This window comes from Anomaloglossus baeobatrachus, chromosome 2 (genome assembly GCF_048569485.1).
Source record: "Anomaloglossus baeobatrachus isolate aAnoBae1 chromosome 2, aAnoBae1.hap1, whole genome shotgun sequence".
NCBI lineage: Eukaryota > Metazoa > Chordata > Amphibia > Anura > Aromobatidae > Anomaloglossus > Anomaloglossus baeobatrachus.
The window spans coordinates 538,394,815-538,415,457 of record NC_134354.1 but is presented as its reverse complement, the minus strand read 5'-3'; positions in this window follow the sequence as shown (position 1 = coordinate 538,415,457).

Sequence of the window (20,643 nt, the reverse complement as noted above, 5' to 3'; positions counted from 1 at the left end):
TCTCCATTTTTTCTCCACTTTTTCTCCACTTTTTCTCCATTTTATTCTCCACTTTTTCTCCACTTTTTCTCCATTTTTTTCTCCACTTTTTCTCCACTTTTTCTCCACTTTTTCTCCATTTTTTCCTTCACTTTTTCTCCACTTTTTCTACATTTTTTCTCCACTTTTTCTCCATTTTTTTCTCCATTTTTTCTCCACTTTTTCTCCACTTTTTCTCCATTTTTTTCTCCTTTATTTCTCCACTTATTCTCCATTTTTTCTCCACTTATTCTCCACTTTTTCTCCACTTTTACTCCACTTTTTCTCCACTTTTTCTCCATTGTTTTCTCCACTTTTTCTCCACTTTTTCTCCATTTTTTCTCCACTTTTTCTCCACTTTTTTTCCACTTTTTCTCAACTTTTTGTCCATTTTTTTCTCCACTTTTTCTCCACTTTTTCTCCACTTTTTCTCCATTTTTTTCTCCATTTTTTCTCCACATATTCTCCATTTTTTCTCCACTTATTCTCCACTTTTTCTCCACTTTTTCTCCATTTTTTCTCCACTTTTTCTCCACTTTTTCTCCATTTTTTTCTCCTTTTTTTCTCCACTTATTCTCCATTTTTTCTCCACTTATTCTCCACTTTTTCTCCACTTTTACTCCTTTTTCTCCACTTTTTCTCCATTTTTTTCTCCACTTTTTCTCCACTTTTTCTCCATTTTTTCTCCACTTTTTCTCCACTTTTTCTCCACTTTTCCTTCACTTTTTCTCCATTTTTTTCTCCATTTTTTCTCCACTTATTCTCCATTTTTTCTCCACTTAATCTCCACTTTTTCTCCACTTTTTCTCCACTTTTTCTCCATTTTTTCTCCACTTTTTCTCCACTTTTTCTCCACTTATTCTCCATTTTTTCTCCACTTAATCTCCACTTTTTCTCCACTTTTTCTCCACTTTTTCTCCACTTTTTCTCCATTTTTTCTCCACTTTTTCTCCACTTTTTCTCCATTTTTTCTCCACTTTTTCTCCACTTTTTCTCCACTTTTTCTCCATTTTTTTCTCCACTTTTTCTCCACTTTTTCTCCACTTTTTCTCCACTTTTTCTCCATTTTTTCTCCACTTATTCTCCATTTTTTCTCCACTTATTCTCCACTTTTTCTCCACTTTTTCTCCACTTTTTCTACATTTTTTCTCCACTTTTTCTCCACTTTTTCTCCACTTTTTCTCCATTTTTTTCTCCACTTTTTCTCCACTCTTTCTCCATTTTTTTCTCCACTTTTTCTACATTTTTTCTCCACTTTTTCTCCATTTTTTTCTCCATTTTTTCTCCACTTATTCTCCACTTTTTCTCCAGTTTTACTCCACTTTTTCTCCACTTTTTCTCCATTTTTTTCTCAATTTTTTCTCCACTTTTTCTCCATTTTTTCTCCACTTTTTCTCCACTTTTTCTCCACTTTTTCTCCACTTTTTCTCCATTTTTTTCTCCACTTTTTCTCCACTTTTTCTCCACTTTTTCTCCATTTTTTTCTCCATTTTTTCTCCACTTATTCTCCATTTTTTCTCCACTTATTCTCCACTTTTTCTCCACTTTTTTTCCACTTTTTCTCCATTTTATCTCCACTTTTTCTCCACTTTTTCTTCATTTTTTTCTCCATTTTTTCTCCACTTTTTCTCCATTTTTTCTTAACTTATTCTCCATTTTTTCTCCACTTTTTCTCCATTTTTTCTCCATTTTTTCTCCACTTTTTCTCCACTTTTTCTCCATTTTTTCTCTACTTATTCTCCATTTTTTCTCCACTTATTCTCCATTTTTTCTCCACTTATTCTCCACTTTTTCTCCACTTTTTCTCCATTTTTTCTCCACTTTTTCTCCACTTTTTCTCCACTTTTTCTTTATTTTTTTCTCCACTTTTTCTCCACTTTTTCTCCACTTTTTCTCCACTTTTTCTCCACTTTTTCTCCACTTTTTCTCCATTTTTTTCTCCACTTTTTCTCCACTTTTTCTCCACTTTTTCTCCACTTTTTCTCCATTTTTTCTCCATTTTTTCTTCACTTATTCTCCATTTTTTCTCCACTTTTTCTCCACTTTTTCTCCACTTTTTCTCCACTTTTTCTCCATTTTTTTCTCCACTTATTCTCCATTTTTTCTCCACTTATTCTCCACTTATTCTCCATTTTGTCTCCACTTATTCTCCACTTTTTCTCCACTTTTTCTACATTTTTTCTCCACTTTTTCTCCACTTTTTCTCCACTTTTTCTCCATTTTTTTCTCCACTTTTTCTCCACTCTTTCTCCATTTTTTTCTCCACTTTTTCTACATTTTTTCTCCACTTTTTCTTCATTTTTTTCTCCATTTTTTCTCCACTTTTTCTCCACTTTTTCTCCATTTTTTTCTCCTTTTTTTCTCCACTTATTCTCCATTTTTTCTCCACTTATTCTCCACTTTTTCTCCAGTTTTACTCCACTTTTTCTCCACTTTTTCTTCATTTTTTTCTCCATTTTTTCTCCACTTTTTCTCCATTTTTTCTTAACTTATTCTCCATTTTTTCTCCATTTTTTCTCCATTTTTTCTCCACTTTTTCTCCACTTTTTCTCCATTTTTTCTCTACTTATTCTCCATTTTTTCTCCACTTATTCTCCATTTTTTCTCCACTTATTCTCCACTTTTTCTCCACTTTTTCTCCATTTTTTCTCCACTTTTTCTCCACTTTTTCTCCACTTTTTCTCCATTTTTTTCTCCACTTTTTCTCCACTTTTTCTCCACTTTTTCTCCACTTTTTCTCCATTTTTTCTCCATTTTTTCTTCACTTATTCTCCATTTTTTCTCCACTTTTTCTCCACTTTTTCTCCACTTTTTCTCCACTTTTTCTCCATTTTTTTCTCCACTTATTCTCCATTTTTTCTCCACTTATTCTCCACTTATTCTCCATTTTTTCTCCACTTATTCTCCACTTTTTCTCCACTTTTTCTACATTTTTTCTCCACTTTTTCTCCACTTTTTCTCCACTTTTTCTCCATTTTTTTCTCCACTTTTTCTCCACTCTTTCTCCATTTTTTTCTCCACTTTTTCTACATTTTTTCTCCACTTTTTCTTCATTTTTTTCTCCATTTTTTCTCCACTTTTTCTCCACTTTTTCTCCATTTTTTTCTCCACTTTTTCTCCACTCTTTCTCCATTTTTTTCTCCACTTTTTCTACATTTTTTCTCCACTTTTTCTCCATTTTTTTCTCCATTTTTTCTCCACTTATTCTCCACTTTTTCTCCAGTTTTACTCCACTTTTTCTCCACTTTTTCTCCATTTTTTTCTCAATTTTTTCTCCACTTTTTCTCCATTTTTTCTCCACTTTTTCTCCACTTTTTCTCCACTTTTTCTCCACTTTTTCTCCATTTTTTTCTCCACTTTTTCTCCACTTTTTCTCCACTTTTTCTCCATTTTTTTCTCCATTTTTTCTCCACTTATTCTCCATTTTTTCTCCACTTATTCTCCACTTTTTCTCCACTTTTTTTCCACTTTTTCTCCATTTTATCTCCACTTTTTCTCCACTTTTTCTTCATTTTTTTCTCCATTTTTTCTCCACTTTTTCTCCATTTTTTCTTAACTTATTCTCCATTTTTTCTCCACTTTTTCTCCATTTTTTCTCCATTTTTTCTCCACTTTTTCTCCACTTTTTCTCCATTTTTTCTCTACTTATTCTCCATTTTTTCTCCACTTATTCTCCATTTTTTCTCCACTTATTCTCCACTTTTTCTCCACTTTTTCTCCATTTTTTCTCCACTTTTTCTCCACTTTTTCTCCACTTTTTCTCCATTTTTTTCTCCACTTTTTCTCCACTTTTTCTCCACTTTTTCTCCACTTTTTCTCCATTTTTTCTCCATTTTTTCTTCACTTATTCTCCATTTTTTCTCCACTTTTTCTCCACTTTTTCTCCACTTTTTCTCCACTTTTTCTCCATTTTTTTCTCCACTTATTCTCCATTTTTTCTCCACTTATTCTCCACTTATTCTCCATTTTTTCTCCACTTATTCTCCACTTTTTCTCCACTTTTTCTACATTTTTTCTCCACTTTTTCTCCACTTTTTCTCCACTTTTTCTCCATTTTTTTCTCCACTTTTTCTCCACTCTTTCTCCATTTTTTTCTCCACTTTTTCTACATTTTTTCTCCACTTTTTCTTCATTTTTTTCTCCATTTTTTCTCCACTTTTTCTCCACTTTTTCTCCATTTTTTTCTCCTTTTTTTCTCCACTTATTCTCCATTTTTTCTCCACTTATTCTCCACTTTTTCTCCAGTTTTACTCCACTTTTTCTCCACTTTTTCTCCATTTTTTTCTCAATTTTTTCTCCACTTTTTCACCATTTTTTCTCCACTTTTTCTCCACTTTTTCTCCACTTTTTCTCCACTTTTTCTCCATTTTTTTCTCCACTTTTTCTCCACTTTTTCTCCACTTTTTCTCCATTTTTTTCTCCATTTTTTCTCCACTTATTCTCCATTTTTTCTCCACTTATTCTCCACTTTTTCTCCACTTTTTTTCCACTTTTTCTCCATTTTATCTCCACTTTTTCTCCACTTTTTCTCCATTTTTTTCTCCATTTTTTCTCCACTTTTTCTCCACTTTTTCTCCATTTTTTCTTAACTTATTCTCCATTTTTTCTCCACTTATTCTCCATTTTTTCTCCACTTTTTCTCCACTTTTTCTCCACTTTTTCTCCATTTTTTCTCCACTTTTTCTCCACTTTTTCTCCATTTTTTCTCCATTTTTTCTCCACTTTTTCTCCACTTTTTCTTCCCTTTTTCTCCATTTTTTTCTCCATTTTTTCTCCACTTATTCTCCATTTTTTCTCCACTTATTCTCCACTTTTTCTCCACTTTTTCTACATTTTTTCTCCACTTTTTCTCCATTTTTTTCTCCATTTTTTCTCCACTTTTTCTCCATTTTTTTCTCCTTTTTTTCTCCACTTATTCTCAATTTTTTCTCCACTTATTCTCCACTTTTTCTCCACTTTTTCTCCACTTCTTCTCCATTTTTTCTCCATTTTTTCTCCACTTTTTCACCACTTTTTCTCCACTTATTCTCCATTTTTTCTCCACTTATTCTCCACTTTTTCTCCACTTTTTCTCCACTTTTTCTCCATTTTTTTCTCCATTTTTTCTCCACTTTTTCTCCACTTTTTCTCCATTTTTTCTCCACTTATTCTCCATTTTTTCTCCACTTATTCTCCATTTTTTTCTCCACTTTTTCTCCACTTTTTCTCCACTTTTTCTCCATTTTTTCTCCACTTTTTCTCCACTTTTTCTCCATTTTTTCTCCATTTTTTCTCCACTTTTTCTCCACTTTTTCTCCATTTTTTTCTCCATTTTTTCTCCACTTATTCTCCATTTTTTCTCCACTTTTTCTCCACTTTTCTCCATTTTTTCTCCACTTTTTCTCCACTTTTTAGCCACTTTTTCTCCATTTTTTTGTCCACTTTTTCTCCACTTTTTCTCCACTTTTTCTCCACTTTTTCTCCATTTTTTCTCCATTTTTTCTCCACTTATTCTCCATTTTTTCTCCACTTTTTCTCCACTTTTTCTCCACTTTTTCTCCACTTTTTCTCCATTTTTTTCTCCACTTATTCTCCATTTTTTCTCCACTTATTCTCCACTTATTCTCCATTTTTTCTCCACTTTTTCTCCACTTTTTCTCCACTTTTTCTCCATTTTTTCTCCATTTTTTCTCCACTTTTTCTCCACTTTTTCTCCACTTATTCTCCACTTTTTCTCCACTTTTTCTCCACTTTTTCTCCATTTTTTTGTCCACTTTTTCTCCACTTTTTCTCCACTTTTTCTCCACTTTTTCTCCATTTTTTCTCCATTTTTTCTCCACTTATTCTCCATTTTTTCTCCACTTTTTCTCCACTTTTTCTCCACTTTTTCTCCATTTTTTTCTCCACTTATTCTCCATTTTTTCTCCACTTATTCTCCACTTATTCTCCATTTTTTCTCCACTTTTTCTCCACTTTTTCTCCACTTTTTCTCCATTTTTTCTCCATTTTTTCTCCACTTTTTCTCCACTTTTTCTCCACTTATTCTCCATTTTTTCTCCACTTATTCTCCACTTTTTCTCCATTTTTTTCTCCATTTTTTCTCCACTTTTTCTCCACTTTTTCTCCATTTTTTCTCCACTTATTCTCCATTTTTTTCTCCACTTTTTCTCCACTTTTTCTCCACTTATTCTCCATTTTTCTCCACTTATTCTCCACTTTTTCTCCACTTTTTCTCCATTTTTTTCTCCATTTTTTCTCCACTTTTTCTCCACTTTTTCTCCATTTTTTCTCCACTTATTCTCCATTTTTTCTCCACTTATTCTCCATTTTTCTCCACTTATTCTCCACTTTTTCTCCACTTTTTCTCCATTTTTTTCTCCATTTTTTCTCCACTTTTTCTCCACTTTTTCTCCACTTTTTCTCCATTTTTTCTCCACTTTTTCTCCACTTTTTCTCCACTTTTTCTCCATTTTTTCTCCACTTTTTCTCCACTTTTTCTCCACTTTTTCTATGGTCGGTCTACCCATTAGCTCTGCCATGCATACTGTGGCTCTACACCTACTGCACATGTTACTTTATGATTGACATCTCTTTCGTACCAGAGCTGTCTAAGCCTACTCTGACCCCATATTTGTCATTACTATATTGTCCTTGTACTGTATTATGAGATTTGTATCATGTGTTTCATTTCTTGTTGTGTTGCAATTTTTTTGCTGCATCCCAATTGTACCTCTACATTGTTCGAGTTTATGTTATTGTTCTCTCACTCTTATGTGATACTGATTATTGTCATTTTTCTTGATTACATGCAGATAAGTCCAATCTGACGAAGTCTCAGGCCGAAAGGTCATTTGTAACTTGTTTTGGACAAAAACATATATGCTTATGAAAATTTTTTTTTTCTTAATACGGACCAATAAAGAGTGATTTTGCATTACTATCCGTTGTGACTTACTGACTTAGTCTGGGAGATTTAGAGTGCCGAGGTTACTCACTAATTTTATCTATTATTACCTCTGAGCACCTATATACCAGTGAGCAGAGCTTCCTCTACAGTAGTTCTCCTGATTAGGCATGCCCTTACCTCATGAGCAGGGCATTGCAGCTTTGGTAGCAACCATTACGACATGGACTCTGCTGCTGTGGACCCGAGAAGAGTGAGTGCAGATTCATTGCACCCACACTCCTCACATGAAGGGTCCGCACTCCTAGAAAATGGGGGATACGTTCCCTGAGTGTCTCCCCCCCATATTCTAGACGGTCCAGAGTCGTCGTGGGACCCCTTTATTTTTTTTCTTACAATAAATTGGTGAAAGAGGAAATGTTTTGGGGACTGTTTTTTCAAATAAATGTCTTTTGTCGATTTTTTTTTTTGTTAGTACTGACAGTTTATGATGTTGGGTATCTAATAGACGCTATGACATCACAAACTGCTGGGCTTGATCTCAGGTTACTTTACAGCTAGTATCAACGCAATTTATTACCCTGTTTGCCACTGCACCAGGGCACGGGATGAGCTGGGGTGAAGCGCCAGGATTGGCGCATCTAGTGGATGCGCCACGTCTGGGGTGCCTGCGGCCTGCTATTTTTAGGCTGTGAAGGCCCAATAACTATGGACCTTCCCACCCTGAGAATACCAGACCACAGCTGTCCGCTTTACCTTGGCTGGTGATCCAATTTGGGGGGGACCCTACTTTTATTGTGTAATTATTAATATTTATAAAATAATTATAAAAAAGAGCCTGAGGGGACCTCCACATTGGATCCCCAACCACGGTAAAGCTGCCAGCTGTGGTTTTCAGGCTACAGCCGTCTGCTTTACCCTAGCTGGCTATCAAAAATGGGGGGACCCAACGTCATTTTTTTTTTAACTAATTTTTAAATAGAAAAAATTAATGGGCTTCCCTGTATTTTGATTGCCAACCAAGGTAACGGCAGGCAGATGGGGGTGGCAACCCATAGCTGTCTGCTTTATCTGCGCTGAGAATCAAAAATACCGCGGAGCGCTACGTCATTTTTTTAAAGATTTATTTTTACAGCACTGTGATGTCCAGCAATCAAAATACAGGTAAGTCCATATTATTTTTAGTTATTTAAATAAATAATTAAAAAAAATATATATGGGCTCCCGCTGCATTTTTTTCTCCACTTATTCTCCATTTTTTCTCCACTTATTCTCCACTTTTTCTCCACTTTTACTCCACTTTTTCTCCACTTTTTCTCCATTTTTTCTCCACTTTTTCTCCACTTTTTCTCCACTTTTTCTCCATTTTTTTCTCCACTTTTTCTCCACTTTTTCTCCACTTTTTCTCCACTTTTTCTCCATTTTTTTCTCCATTTTTTCTCCACTTATTCTCCATTTTTTCTCCACTTATTCTCCACTTTTTCTCCACTTTTTCTCCACTTTTTCTCCATTTTTTCTCTACTTTTTCTCCACTTTTTCTCCACTTTTTCTCCATTTTTTTCTCCACTTTTTCTCCACTCTTTCTCCATTTTTTTCTCCACTTTTTCTACATTTTTTCTCCACTTTTTTTACATTTTTTTCTCCATTTTTTCTCCATTTTTTCTCCACTTTTTCTCCACTTTTTCTCCACTTTTTCTCCATTTTTTTCTCCATTTTTTCTCCACTTATTCTCCATTTTTTCTCCACTTATTCTCCACTTTTTCTCCACTTTTTCTACATTTTTTTCTCCACTTTTTCTCCATTTTTTTCTCCATTTTTTCTCCACTTTTTCTCCATTTTTTTCTCCTTTTTTTCTCCACTTATTCTCCATTTTTTCTCCACTTATTCTCCACTTTTTCTCCACTTTTTCTCCACTTCTTCTCCATTTTTTCTCCATTTTTTCTCCACTTTTTCACCACTTTTTCTCCACTTATTCTCCATTTTTTCTCCACTTATTCTCCACTTTTTCTCCACTTTTTCTCCACTTTTTCTCCATTTTTTTCTCCATTTTTTCTCCACTTTTTCTCCACTTTTTCTCCATTTTTTCTCCACTTATTCTCCATTTTTTCTCCACTTATTCTCCATTTTTTTCTCCACTTTTTCTCCACTTTTTCTCCACTTTTTCTCCATTTTTTCTCCACTTTTTCTCCACTTTTTCTCCATTTTTTCTCCATTTTTTCTCCACTTTTTCTCCACTTTTTCTCCACTTTTTCTCCATTTTTTTCTCCATTTTTTCTCCACTTATTCTCCATTTTTTCTCCACTTATTCTCCACTTTTTCTCCACTTTTTCTCCATTTTTTCTCCACTTTTTCTCCACTTTTTCTCCACTTTTTCTCCATTTTTTTCTCCACTTTTTCTCCACTTTTTCTCCACTTTTTCTCCACTTTTTCTCCATTTTTTCTCCATTTTTTCTCCACTTATTCTCCATTTTTTCTCCACTTTTTCTCCACTTTTTCTCCACTTTTTCTCCACTTTTTCTCCATTTTTTTCTCCACTTATTCTCCATTTTTTCTCCACTTATTCTCCACTTATTCTCCATTTTTTCTCCACTTTTTCTCCACTTTTTCTCCACTTTTTCTCCATTTTTTCTCCATTTTTTCTCCACTTTTTCTCCACTTTTTCTCCACTTATTCTCCATTTTTTTCTCCACTTATTCTCCACTTTTTCTCCATTTTTTTCTCCATTTTTTCTCCACTTTTTCTTCACTTTTTCTCCATTTTTTCTCCACTTATTCTCCATTTTTTTCTCCACTTTTTCTCCACTTTTTCTCCACTTATTCTCCATTTTTCTCCACTTATTCTCCACTTTTTCTCCACTTTTTCTCCATTTTTTTCTCCATTTTTTCTCCACTTTTTCTCCACTTTTTCTCCATTTTTTCTCCACTTATTCTCCATTTTTTCTCCACTTATTCTCCATTTTTCTCCACTTATTCTCCACTTTTTCTCCACTTTTTCTCCATTTTTTTCTCCATTTTTTCTCCACTTTTTCTCCACTTTTTCTCCACTTTTTCTCCATTTTTTCTCCACTTTTTCTCCACTTTTTCTCCACTTTTTCTCCATTTTTTCTCCACTTTTTCTCCACTTTTTCTCCACTTTTTCTATGGTCGGTCTACCCATTAGCTCTGCCATGCATACTGTGGCTCCACACCTACTGCACATGTTACTTTATGATTGACATCTCTTTCGTACCAGAGCTGTCTAAGCCTACTCTGACCCCATATTTGTCATTACTATATTGTCCTTGTACTGTATTATGAGATTTGTATCATGTGTTTCATTTCTTGTTGTGTTGCAATTTTTTTGCCGCATCCCAATTGTACCTCTACATTGTTCGAGTTTATGTTATTGTTCTCTCACTCTTATGTGATACTGATTATTGTCATTTTTCTTGATTACATGCAGATAAGTCCAATCTGACGAAGTCTCAGGCCGAAAGGTCATTTGTAACTTGTTTTGGACAAAAACATATATGCTTATGAAAATTTTTTTTTTCTTAATACGGACCAATAAAGTGTGATTTTGCATTACTATCCGTTGTGACTTACTGACTTAGTCTGGGAGATTTAGAGTGCCGAGGTTACTCACTAATTTTATCTATTATTACCTCTGAGCACCTATATACCAGTGAGCAGAGCTTCCTCTACAGTAGTTCTCCTGATTAGGCATGCCCTTACCTCATGAGCAGGGCATTGCAGCTTTGGTAGCAACCATTACGACATGGACTCTGCTGCTGTGGACCCGAGAAGAGTGAGTGCAGATTCATTGCACCCACACTCCTCACATGAAGGGTCCGCACTCCTAGAAAATGGGGGATACGTTCCCTGAGTGTCTCCCCCCCATATTCTAGACGGTCCAGAGTCGTCGTGGGACCCCTTTATTTTTTTTCTTACAATAAATTGGTGAAAGAGGAAATGTTTTGGGGACTGTTTTTTCAAATAAATGTCTTTTGTCGATTTTTTTTTTTGTTAGTACTGACAGTTTATGATGTTGGGTATCTAATAGACGCTATGACATCACAAACTGCTGGGCTTGATCTCAGGTTACTTTACAGCTAGTATCAACGCGATTTATTACCCCGTTTGCCACTGCACCAGGGCACGGGATGAGCTGGGGTGAAGCGCCAGGATTGGCGCATCTAGTGGATGCGCCACGTCTGGGGTGCCTGCGGCCTGCTATTTTTAGGCTGTGAAGGCCCAATAACTATGGACCTTCCCACCCTGAGAATACCAGACCACAGCTGTCCGCTTTACCTTGGCTGGTGATCCAATTTGGGGGGGACCCTACTTTTATTGTGTAATTATTAATATTTATAAAATAATTATAAAAAAGAGCCTGAGGGGACCTCCACATTGGATCCCCAACCACGGTAAAGCTGCCAGCTGTGGTTTTCAGGCTACAGCCGTCTGCTTTACCCTAGCTGGCTATCAAAAATGGGGGGACCCAACGTCATTTTTTTTTTAACTAATTTTTAAATAGAAAAAATTAATGGGCTTCCCTGTATTTTGATTGCCAACCAAGGTAACGGCAGGCAGATGGGGGTGGCAACCCATAGCTGTCTGCTTTATCTGCGCTGAGAATCAAAAATACCGCGGAGCGCTACGTCATTTTTTTAAAGATTTATTTTTACAGCACTGTGATGTCCAGCAATCAAAATACAGGTAAGTCCATATTATTTTTAGTTATTTAAATAAATAATTAAAAAAAATATATATGGGCTCCCGCTGCATTTTTTTCTCCACTTATTCTCCATTTTTTCTCCACTTATTCTCCACTTTTTCTCCACTTTTACTCCACTTTTTCTCCACTTTTTCTCCATTATTTCTCCACTTTTTCTCCACTTTTTCTCCACTTTTTCTCCATTTTTTTCTCCACTTTTTCTCCACTTTTTCTCCACTTTTTCTCCACTTTTTCTCCATTTTTTTCTCCATTTTTTCTCCACTTATTCTCCATTTTTTCTCCACTTATTCTCCACCTTTTCTCCACTTTTTCTCCACTTTTTCTCCATTTTTTCTCTACTTTTTCTCCACTTTTTCTCCACTTTTTCTCCACTCTTTCTCCATTTTTTTCTCCACTTTTTCTACATTTTTTCTCCACTTTTTTTACATTTTTTTCTCCATTTTTTCTCCACTTTTTCTCCACTTTTTCTCCATTTTTTTCTCCTTTTTTTCTCCACTTATTCTCCATTTTTTCTCCACTTATTCTCCACTTTTTCTCCACTTATTCCCCATTTTTTCTCCACTTATTCTCCACTTTTTCTCCACTTTTTCTCCACTTTTTCTCCATTTTTTTCTCCATTTTTTCTCCACTTTTTCTCCACTTTTTCTCCATTTTTTCTCCACTTATTCTCCATTTTTTCTCCACTTATTCTCCATTTTTTCTCCACTTTTTCTCCACTTTTTCTCCACTTTTTCTCCATTTTTTCTCCTCTTTTTCTCCATTTTTTCTCCATTTTTTCTCCACTTTTTCTCCACTTTTTCTCCACTTTTTCTCCATTTTTTTCTCCATTTTTTCTCCACTTATTCTCCATTTGGGGGGGACCCTACTTTTATTGTGTAATTATTAATATTTATAAAATAATTATAAAAAAGAGCCTGAGGGGACCTCCACATTGGATCCCCAACCACGGTAAAGCTGCCAGCTGTGGTTTTCAGGCTACAGCCGTCTGCTTTACCCTAGCTGGCTATCAAAAATGGGGGGACCCAACGTCATTTTTTTTTTAACTATTTTTTAAATAGAAAAAATTAATGGGCTTCCCTGTATTTTGATTGCCAACCAAGGTGACGGCAGGCAGATGGGGGTGGCAACCCATAGCTGTCTGCTTTATCTGCGCTGAGAATCAAAAATACCGCGGAGCGCTACGTCATTTTTTTAAAGATTTATTTTTACAGCACTGTGATGTCCAGCAATCAAAATACAGGGAAGCCCATTTTATTTTTAGTTATTTAAATAAATAATTAAAAAAAATATATATGGGCTCCCGCTGCATTTTTTGTATTGCTAGCTAAGGGTAATCCAAGCAGCTACTGGCTGCTAACCCCCACTGCTTGGTGTTACCTTCACTGGCAATGGAAAATCCAGGGAAGCATTTTTTATTTTTTTTGCCAAAAAACTACAAAAAAAGGACGTGAGCTTCGCCATTTTTTTGTATGCTAGCCAGGTATAGCAGGCAGGTGCTGGAAGAGTTGGATACAGTGCCAGAAGATGGCGCTTCTATGAAAATGCCATTTTCTGAGGCGGCTGCAGACTGCAATTCGCAGCAGTGGGGCCCAGAAAGCTCAGGCAAACCTGTGCTGCGGATTCTAATCTCCAGCTGCCTAGTTGTACCTGGCTGGACACAAAAATGGGGCGAAGCCTACGTCATTTGTTTTCTAATTATTTCATGAAATTCATGAAATAATAAAAAAAGGGCTTCCCTTTATTTTTGGTTACCAGCCGGGTACAAATAGGCAACTGGGGGTTGGGGGCAGCCGTACCTGCCTGCTGTACCTGGCTAGCATACAAAAATATGGCGAAGCCCACATAATTTTTTTAGGGGGCAAAAAACTTCTGCATACAGTCCTGGATGGAGTATGCTGAGCCTTGTAGTTCTGCAGCTGCTGTCTGTCTGTATGGAGAAGAGCAGACAGCAGCTGCAGAACTACAAGGCTCAGCATACTCCATCCAGGACTGTATGCAGAATTTTTTTGCCCACCAAAAAAATGACGTGGGCTTCGCCATATTTTTGTATGCTAGCCAGGTACAGCAGGCAGCCACGGGCTGCCTCCAACCCCCAGTTGCCTATTTGTACCCGGCTGGGAACCAAAAATATAGGGAAGCCCGTTTTTTTTTTAATTATTTCACTTATTTCATGAAATAATTAAAAAACAAATGACGTGGGCTTCACCCCATTTTTGTGTCCAGCCGGGTACAACTAGGCAGCTGGGGATTGGAATCCGCAGCACAGGTTAGCCCGAGGTTTCTGGGCGCCTCTGCTGCGGATTTCAGTCCGCAGCCATCCCAGAAAATGGCGCTCTCATAGAAGCGCCATCATCTGGCGCTGTATCCAACTCTTCCAACAGCCCTGGAGCCGGGTGGCTTGTTGGGTAATCATGAGTTAATACTGGCTTTGTTTTACTAGCCAGTATTAAGCCAGAGATTCTTAATGTCAGGCACGTTTGACCTAGCCATTAAGAATCTCCAATAAAGGGTTAAAAAAAAAACCACACAGAGAAAAAATACTTTAATAGAAATAAATACACAGACACATTAGAGACTCCATCTTTATTACCCCCTGTCAGCCCTCCACGATCCTGCTCTTCTGTCTTCTTTCTTTCTAGTGTAGTAGTAGTGACGATTGTAGTGAGGATGAGGTTCACCAGCTCATCACTTGGGGCTGGGGAACCTCATCCTCAGTACAATCCTCACTAGTGTAGTAGTGACGATTGTAGTGAGGATAAGGTTCACCAGCCCATCACTTGGGGCTGGGGAACCTCATCCTCACTACAATCCTCACTAGTGTAGTAGTAGTGACGATTGTAGTGAGGATGAGGTTCACCAGCTCATCACTTGGGGCTGAGGAACCTCATCCTCAGTACAATCCTCACTACAATCGGGAAGCAGCGTGCAACCTTCACTCCATGAGTGATCAGTGCTGGCTGTCAGCGGTAACAGCGGTAACGCTGACAGACGCGTTACCATAGCAACGGTGCTCTCGGAGCCGCGGTTAGCGGTGACGTCACCGCTAACTGCGTTGCTATGGCAACGGTGATCTCCGTTAATGACCGGCTGTGTCAGCCGGTCCCTAACGGAACGGGGAGTCGACCGTGTGCTAGAGCATGTCGCCGGTACACGGCGATACACATATGTGCACCGTGTACCGGAGAGATGCACTCGCAGGTCCTACATGACGTGTCATAGTCATGTGACCAGTCTGTAGCCAATGAGATAATAGCCACGTGACTGGTCACATGGCTATTTTGACGTCACGATAGGTCCTGCATCTCTGCTGGCAGTGTCGTCACCGGGAGGATTCAGCGATCATCGGATGGAATAGCGGCAGGAGACAGAGTGCAGAAGGGATCGCGAGGACCGGTAAGTGTTATGGCAATGTTTATTAACTGTTTGTGTACATTTATAATGCATTTTTATGTGTTTGTGATTGCCTCCCATTATAGCCTTTTGGCTCGAGTTCGGTTCGTCGAACGTTCGACGAGCCGAACTCGAACGGGACCTCCGTTCGGCGAACCGACCTCGAGCCGAACCGGGACCGGTTCGCTCATCTCTAGTAGCAACCTGTATAACGATCTCAGCAGTCACTGTGACCCTGTCACACTGTGTCAAACACAGCGATGTGTCCTGCCCAGCAGGACATCGCCTTTGAAGAAAATGGCCTGGACCATTCTGCAATGACTAGAGATCTCACAGCAGGGGTCTGATCACTGGTAGGTGTCACACATAACAAGATCGCTAACGGGATCGCTACTGCGTCACGGAAACCTTGACTCAGCTGCGATCTCGCTAGCGATCTCGTTATGTGTGACGGTACCTTAAGGGTGCTTTGCAGGATCTTCAAACTATGCTGTGTGCACAATTATTAGGAAATTAGCATTTTTGATTATTTTTTTATTTTTGAACAATTACAGTGCTATTGGTCAATCCAAAAGGTTAAAAACTTTAAATAATATTTAAGAAAGTAAAAGTGAGGTTTTGTCTTTTCTAGGAGAATATCTATGTGCACATAATTATTGAGCAACTACTAATGTTCAGAATTATTATGCAACTAAATGAATAATGTAAATTTTACCATCTCAATTGTTTATTTTTTTTTCTACAGTGAGAATATCAGTGAATATTAGTGAACAATATAGCCACCTCCCTTTTCCAAAATAGTCATAATGCCTCCATCAATGGTGTCTATTACTTCCCTAATGTAATCCAAATTATGGGCCAGCAGCATACCTGTTAGCATAAGTTCAATATTTAGGTATGTTTATTTATGTATGTTTATTCATACTATGGCCATTAACAGACAAGACCAATGAATAGATGTAAATACGTAGTAACTGATGTAAAAAAAAATAAGCAAAAGGTACTTTGTTGATACCATTTGATCAAAAGAGAGTAAAAGCCATCCTCCACAAAAAGCTGTACTAAATCAGGATGGACCCTAACCCTTCACCTTGTTAGTAGCAGGCTTCAAAATACTGTAGATGAAGGCAGAGCAGCACTGTGTTTTGAACTTGCTTATGGTAAGCTAAATAAATCAGGTGGACAACCAAAAGGGAAGCGGCCCCTCCCTAAAATGAACTAATTTATGTTAGTGTAACTGCACCGTGTAGGTGCACATTCACAAAGTGGCATTACCAGACACAACCTACAATAAATAAATGAATAGATACCCTACATTAAGTAAATAAGTAGTAGCAATATATGTACAAAACAGTGGATTCTTAGAGGTCTGTGAAAGGCAGCTGTACAAATGTGTATCTAGACATTGGACTTATGCTAACAGTTATGGTGGCCCACAACTTTGCTTAAGTTAGGTGAACTTGATATATTTGGGGGATGCACCACTCCCATTTGCGAGACACAAAATATTTATTGTCAAACTTCTAGAATGCAACATTGCCAATGTATGTTTGAGTGATCTCTCTGTTAAATTCCATATTTTGGGTCTTGGCTTATAGTAGTGGCTCCACCTTTTTTGAGAGTAGACACTTAATAGGGCTACCCAGGGAGTCTCATTAATGAATGGGGATACCATATACCTTTAGGGTGTCATACCCTCCATTGCTACTTAGGGATCACTAGGGCTTAATAGGGTTATTATTGTCCGATGCCTTTCAGCAGATGCATTTGTATTCATTAATGTTTTTTTCTCCCTCTAGATATTTTGCCCTTAGTCTGGTTCTCTCATCACTATTAAACTTTTAATGTGTTTTTTTTTTTTTTAATTTTAAATGCATTTCATAAAACATTTTATATGGGGTTTTTTTGCTGTTTGGTTGTAAAATAAGTGTGACCCTATTTGTTATTGAGTGTAGCTCTTTGTTTTTTATTCATTTGGGCTTTGTACCTTGTCTTTTTAGCTTTCCACAGTTGGAAAACATGGTCACATCCAGGTATTGCTTTACCTCCTTGAGGCTTGCTGACACCTAGCAACGTTAATAAAAACTGAAGGTTAAGAGCGCAATAGGGTCTTACCCAATGTACATATAAAATTAAAAGGGAATGTGCTCACCTTATTAGGTTGTGTGTCACACAACCAGAGTTAAGGTATGCAATCAGCTGCTGCAGAGTTCACATGCTTAAAAAGTCAAAGCAGATCAGGAACAAAGTTGATGTGGAACTATTACTGTGCTGCTGAAGATATTACATAAATACAGGAAGATCGAATGAAGGTGGTTTTATTCAACAAGTTTTGAAGTGAGTGACGCTTCGAAATACGTTCAATAAAACCACCTTCATTCAATCTTCCTGGATTTATGCCATATCATATCCATTGTATATACATCGACTGTGCCTTCTGCAGCAGCGCCTCCAGGCCGGAATAGTGCCCTAGAAATTGCTGTACAAGATGGTTGATCCATGCAGTACACATGGGATGTCACCCAGGAGTATTGCTGCCGCCAGGTTTGCACCATTATCGCATACGGTCTTCCCTAGCTACAGGTTCAGTGGAGACAGCCATCGATCAAACTGGGTCTGGATAGTGGTTCACAACTATGCAGCTGTGTGAATGTGTTCTCTAATGCAAAATAATGTATGCACTACCTCATTGCCTTGACTTACACACAGGATTTGGCTTGGCATTATCATTTTAAAAAAATCAAGAGATGCATGAGTGAAAGGCATAGGCCTCTTTCTCCTGGAACTCTTGCGCTGCAGACAAAAAACAATGTGGAGACTCTACTTGGAGTCTCCACATTTCCAAAATTAAGCTCAGGCAACAGAAAAAGTGGCAATAATTGGCACAGACTACAAATAGTCCAACAAAAATGCTTGGGACCGACCCTGTAACAAGGCCTGAACAAGATTTCTACCCTCACCAGAGACAGAAAGATAAAAGACAGGCCTAGGGCTGGTGCTCCCATACCCTTGGCAGTACACCATCACCTAGACCTAGTCTGATCAGTCTGTGTCTGGAGTGGCAAAGTCATTGGACATCCATGACTTGTTCAGCTTTATGAAAGTTAGGTGATATTCACCTTCAGGGGACAGCTGGATGCGTTTATCTGTCAATACACTGACAGCAGCACTGAAGACACATTCTGAGAGAACGCTGGCTGCCGGACAGGCCAAAACTTCCAAGACCTGACTGGGAAGTTCTCTCTTTCATTTTTGAACACCAAAATGCAAAATGGTATCATTTCCCCCTTATGGCATCAATATTGAGCTCTGCATACTCTTATACCTTCCTCTCTAGTCGTTCACTATGTGTCAGACTTGTACTCTCTTCTATTGGTGCATGCGATGGTCTAAAAAATGTGTGCCAAACCTCACAGAACTTGCTTATGCCACTTCAATTGCTGCTAATGTTTCTGAGTTGACGACGCGACATTCCGGTGGTTAGAATTCTAAAATGCACACTTTGTGCCTCACTGCTGTTTGCGTAAAACTACTACTACTGTTAAGATTGTCTACAAGCTTGTTTCGATACGCCAGCATCCATGCATCCTTTTCCAGGGGGAAGCATCTTGCCAACTTTAGTCTTGTATTGTAGCTCTAACAGAGTGGCAACCCAGTAGTCAACACTATTTGTAATATTAACAATATGGACATCATGTTGCAGTATTGCAGCAGGAAGGCGTTCATGTGTCGGTCGAATTCATGATGTTTGCTCGCATTTTCATTTTAAAAAATCAAGAGATGCATGAGTGACATATGTAGGCCTCTTGCTCCCACAACACTGGCATTACAGACAAGACACAACTTGGAGACCCATATTGGAGTCTTGATATTTAAAAACCTTTCAGGCAGACAGAAAGACAGCAGCATCAATTCCATCCTCCCCATTTCCCCATAGTCTGTTTGCACACCAGGAAACTATGGTCCATTTAACACATGGGATGTGAGCTGGCATTTTAATTTAAAAGAATCAAGAGATGAATGAGTGACCAGTGCAGGGTTCTTGCTGACAGAACCCTGCCACTACAGACAAGACACAACTTGGAGACCCATATTGGAGTCTTGATATTTATCAACCTTTTAGACAGACAGCAGGACAGCGGCATCAATGCCACAGTCTCCATTTCCCCATAGTCTGTTTGCATACCAGGGAACTATGGTCCATGAAACACACAGGATGTGGGTTGGCATTTTAATTTAAAAAATTAAGAGATACATGAGTGACAGGCATGGGCCTCTTGCTCACACAATCCTGCCACTACAGACAAGACATAACTTAGAAACCCAGATTGGAGTCTTGATATTTAAAAACCTTTCAGGCACACAGCTGGACAGCAAGACAGCGACATCAATTTCCCCCTGACCCCCACCCCTCATTTCCCCATAGTCTGTTTGCAATACTGGTCTTGGTGCATGGTGATTCAGCTGCTGGAGTACTGTTGTTTGCTATTGTGGTGTGTTGTAGTGATATCTTTGCACAGATTGTCTTTACTGACTGCTGGTAGTTCCTCCCTGTCTGTTTATCTGTGTGGGGATTTATCACTCCAATTATGGTCCCCTCCCAGAGTGGGTTTAAGGGGATACAAGATCAGTGCTTCTAAGGAGATAAAGTTACACTAGGGGTCCAGACCTGGCAACCATCAGGCGTACCTCGGGGATGAGGGACATTTAGGGACTCCCCTATCCTGAGGGTCAGTTTAGGAGTCCCAATTCCCAGTCACTTTGTTACTACCGTAATACCATTTTCCATACCTGTCTGTGAATAGCGTGCCATCATACCTGTCTGTATCCAGCTGCGTGTCTGACTCCTGTATTTGTTGTCTGCACCTGTGTCCATACCTGAGTCTGTCTTCTGTCCGGAGGGTCAGCTGCCACAGTCCCGGTTACTGACCTGGGAGTGGTACATGGCATCTGCCTCATGAAGGGCACTTAGTCCCTCCTGTGGTCCAGTGGGTCCATTACTCCCGCTCGGTACATCTAGACCTGCTACAAGCGTTACAGGCTACAGAAAACCATAGGGATTAGCTGTTATCACTGGGAAAAGCTGATAGTCGCCATTCCAGAGTTGTGCTTTTGAAATTTTCTTTGTGTTAATAGAAGGAGGTCTGAAGTGGATGATCCACTCTACGACATCCTTTTAAATTGGTAGGAACATTACAATGCTACGAAACAAAGATCCTAGTTACTTAGTTCACAGGCACCCTACAATACTTTAATCTGCCCTGAGAAGGGCAGATCAAAGTGCGCCTTCGCAGGACCTCAATGCCAGTGAGTGGGGATGACGTAGACGCGTCATGCACCGCGGCTTCAGAATAAGGAAGACCAAGATGGCTGAAAGGGTAGGCGAAGGTCCCAGAGAACGGCGCCACCCATCCGACTGTTGTACACCGGAGCAACCTTCTAGGTGACTATTATAAAGTGTTTTTTTAGGTTCTAAACAGCGGCCTTGGCTCTTATATACATCATGTTAGAATGCAGTATATAAGAGCCCAATGGTGGTGGACGCAGATTATAGGCCCAAAATCTGGTGACAGGTTCTCTTTAAAAAATTGTAAAAATATTAAAAAAAAAAAAAAAACTTAGGAAACAAAACAAAA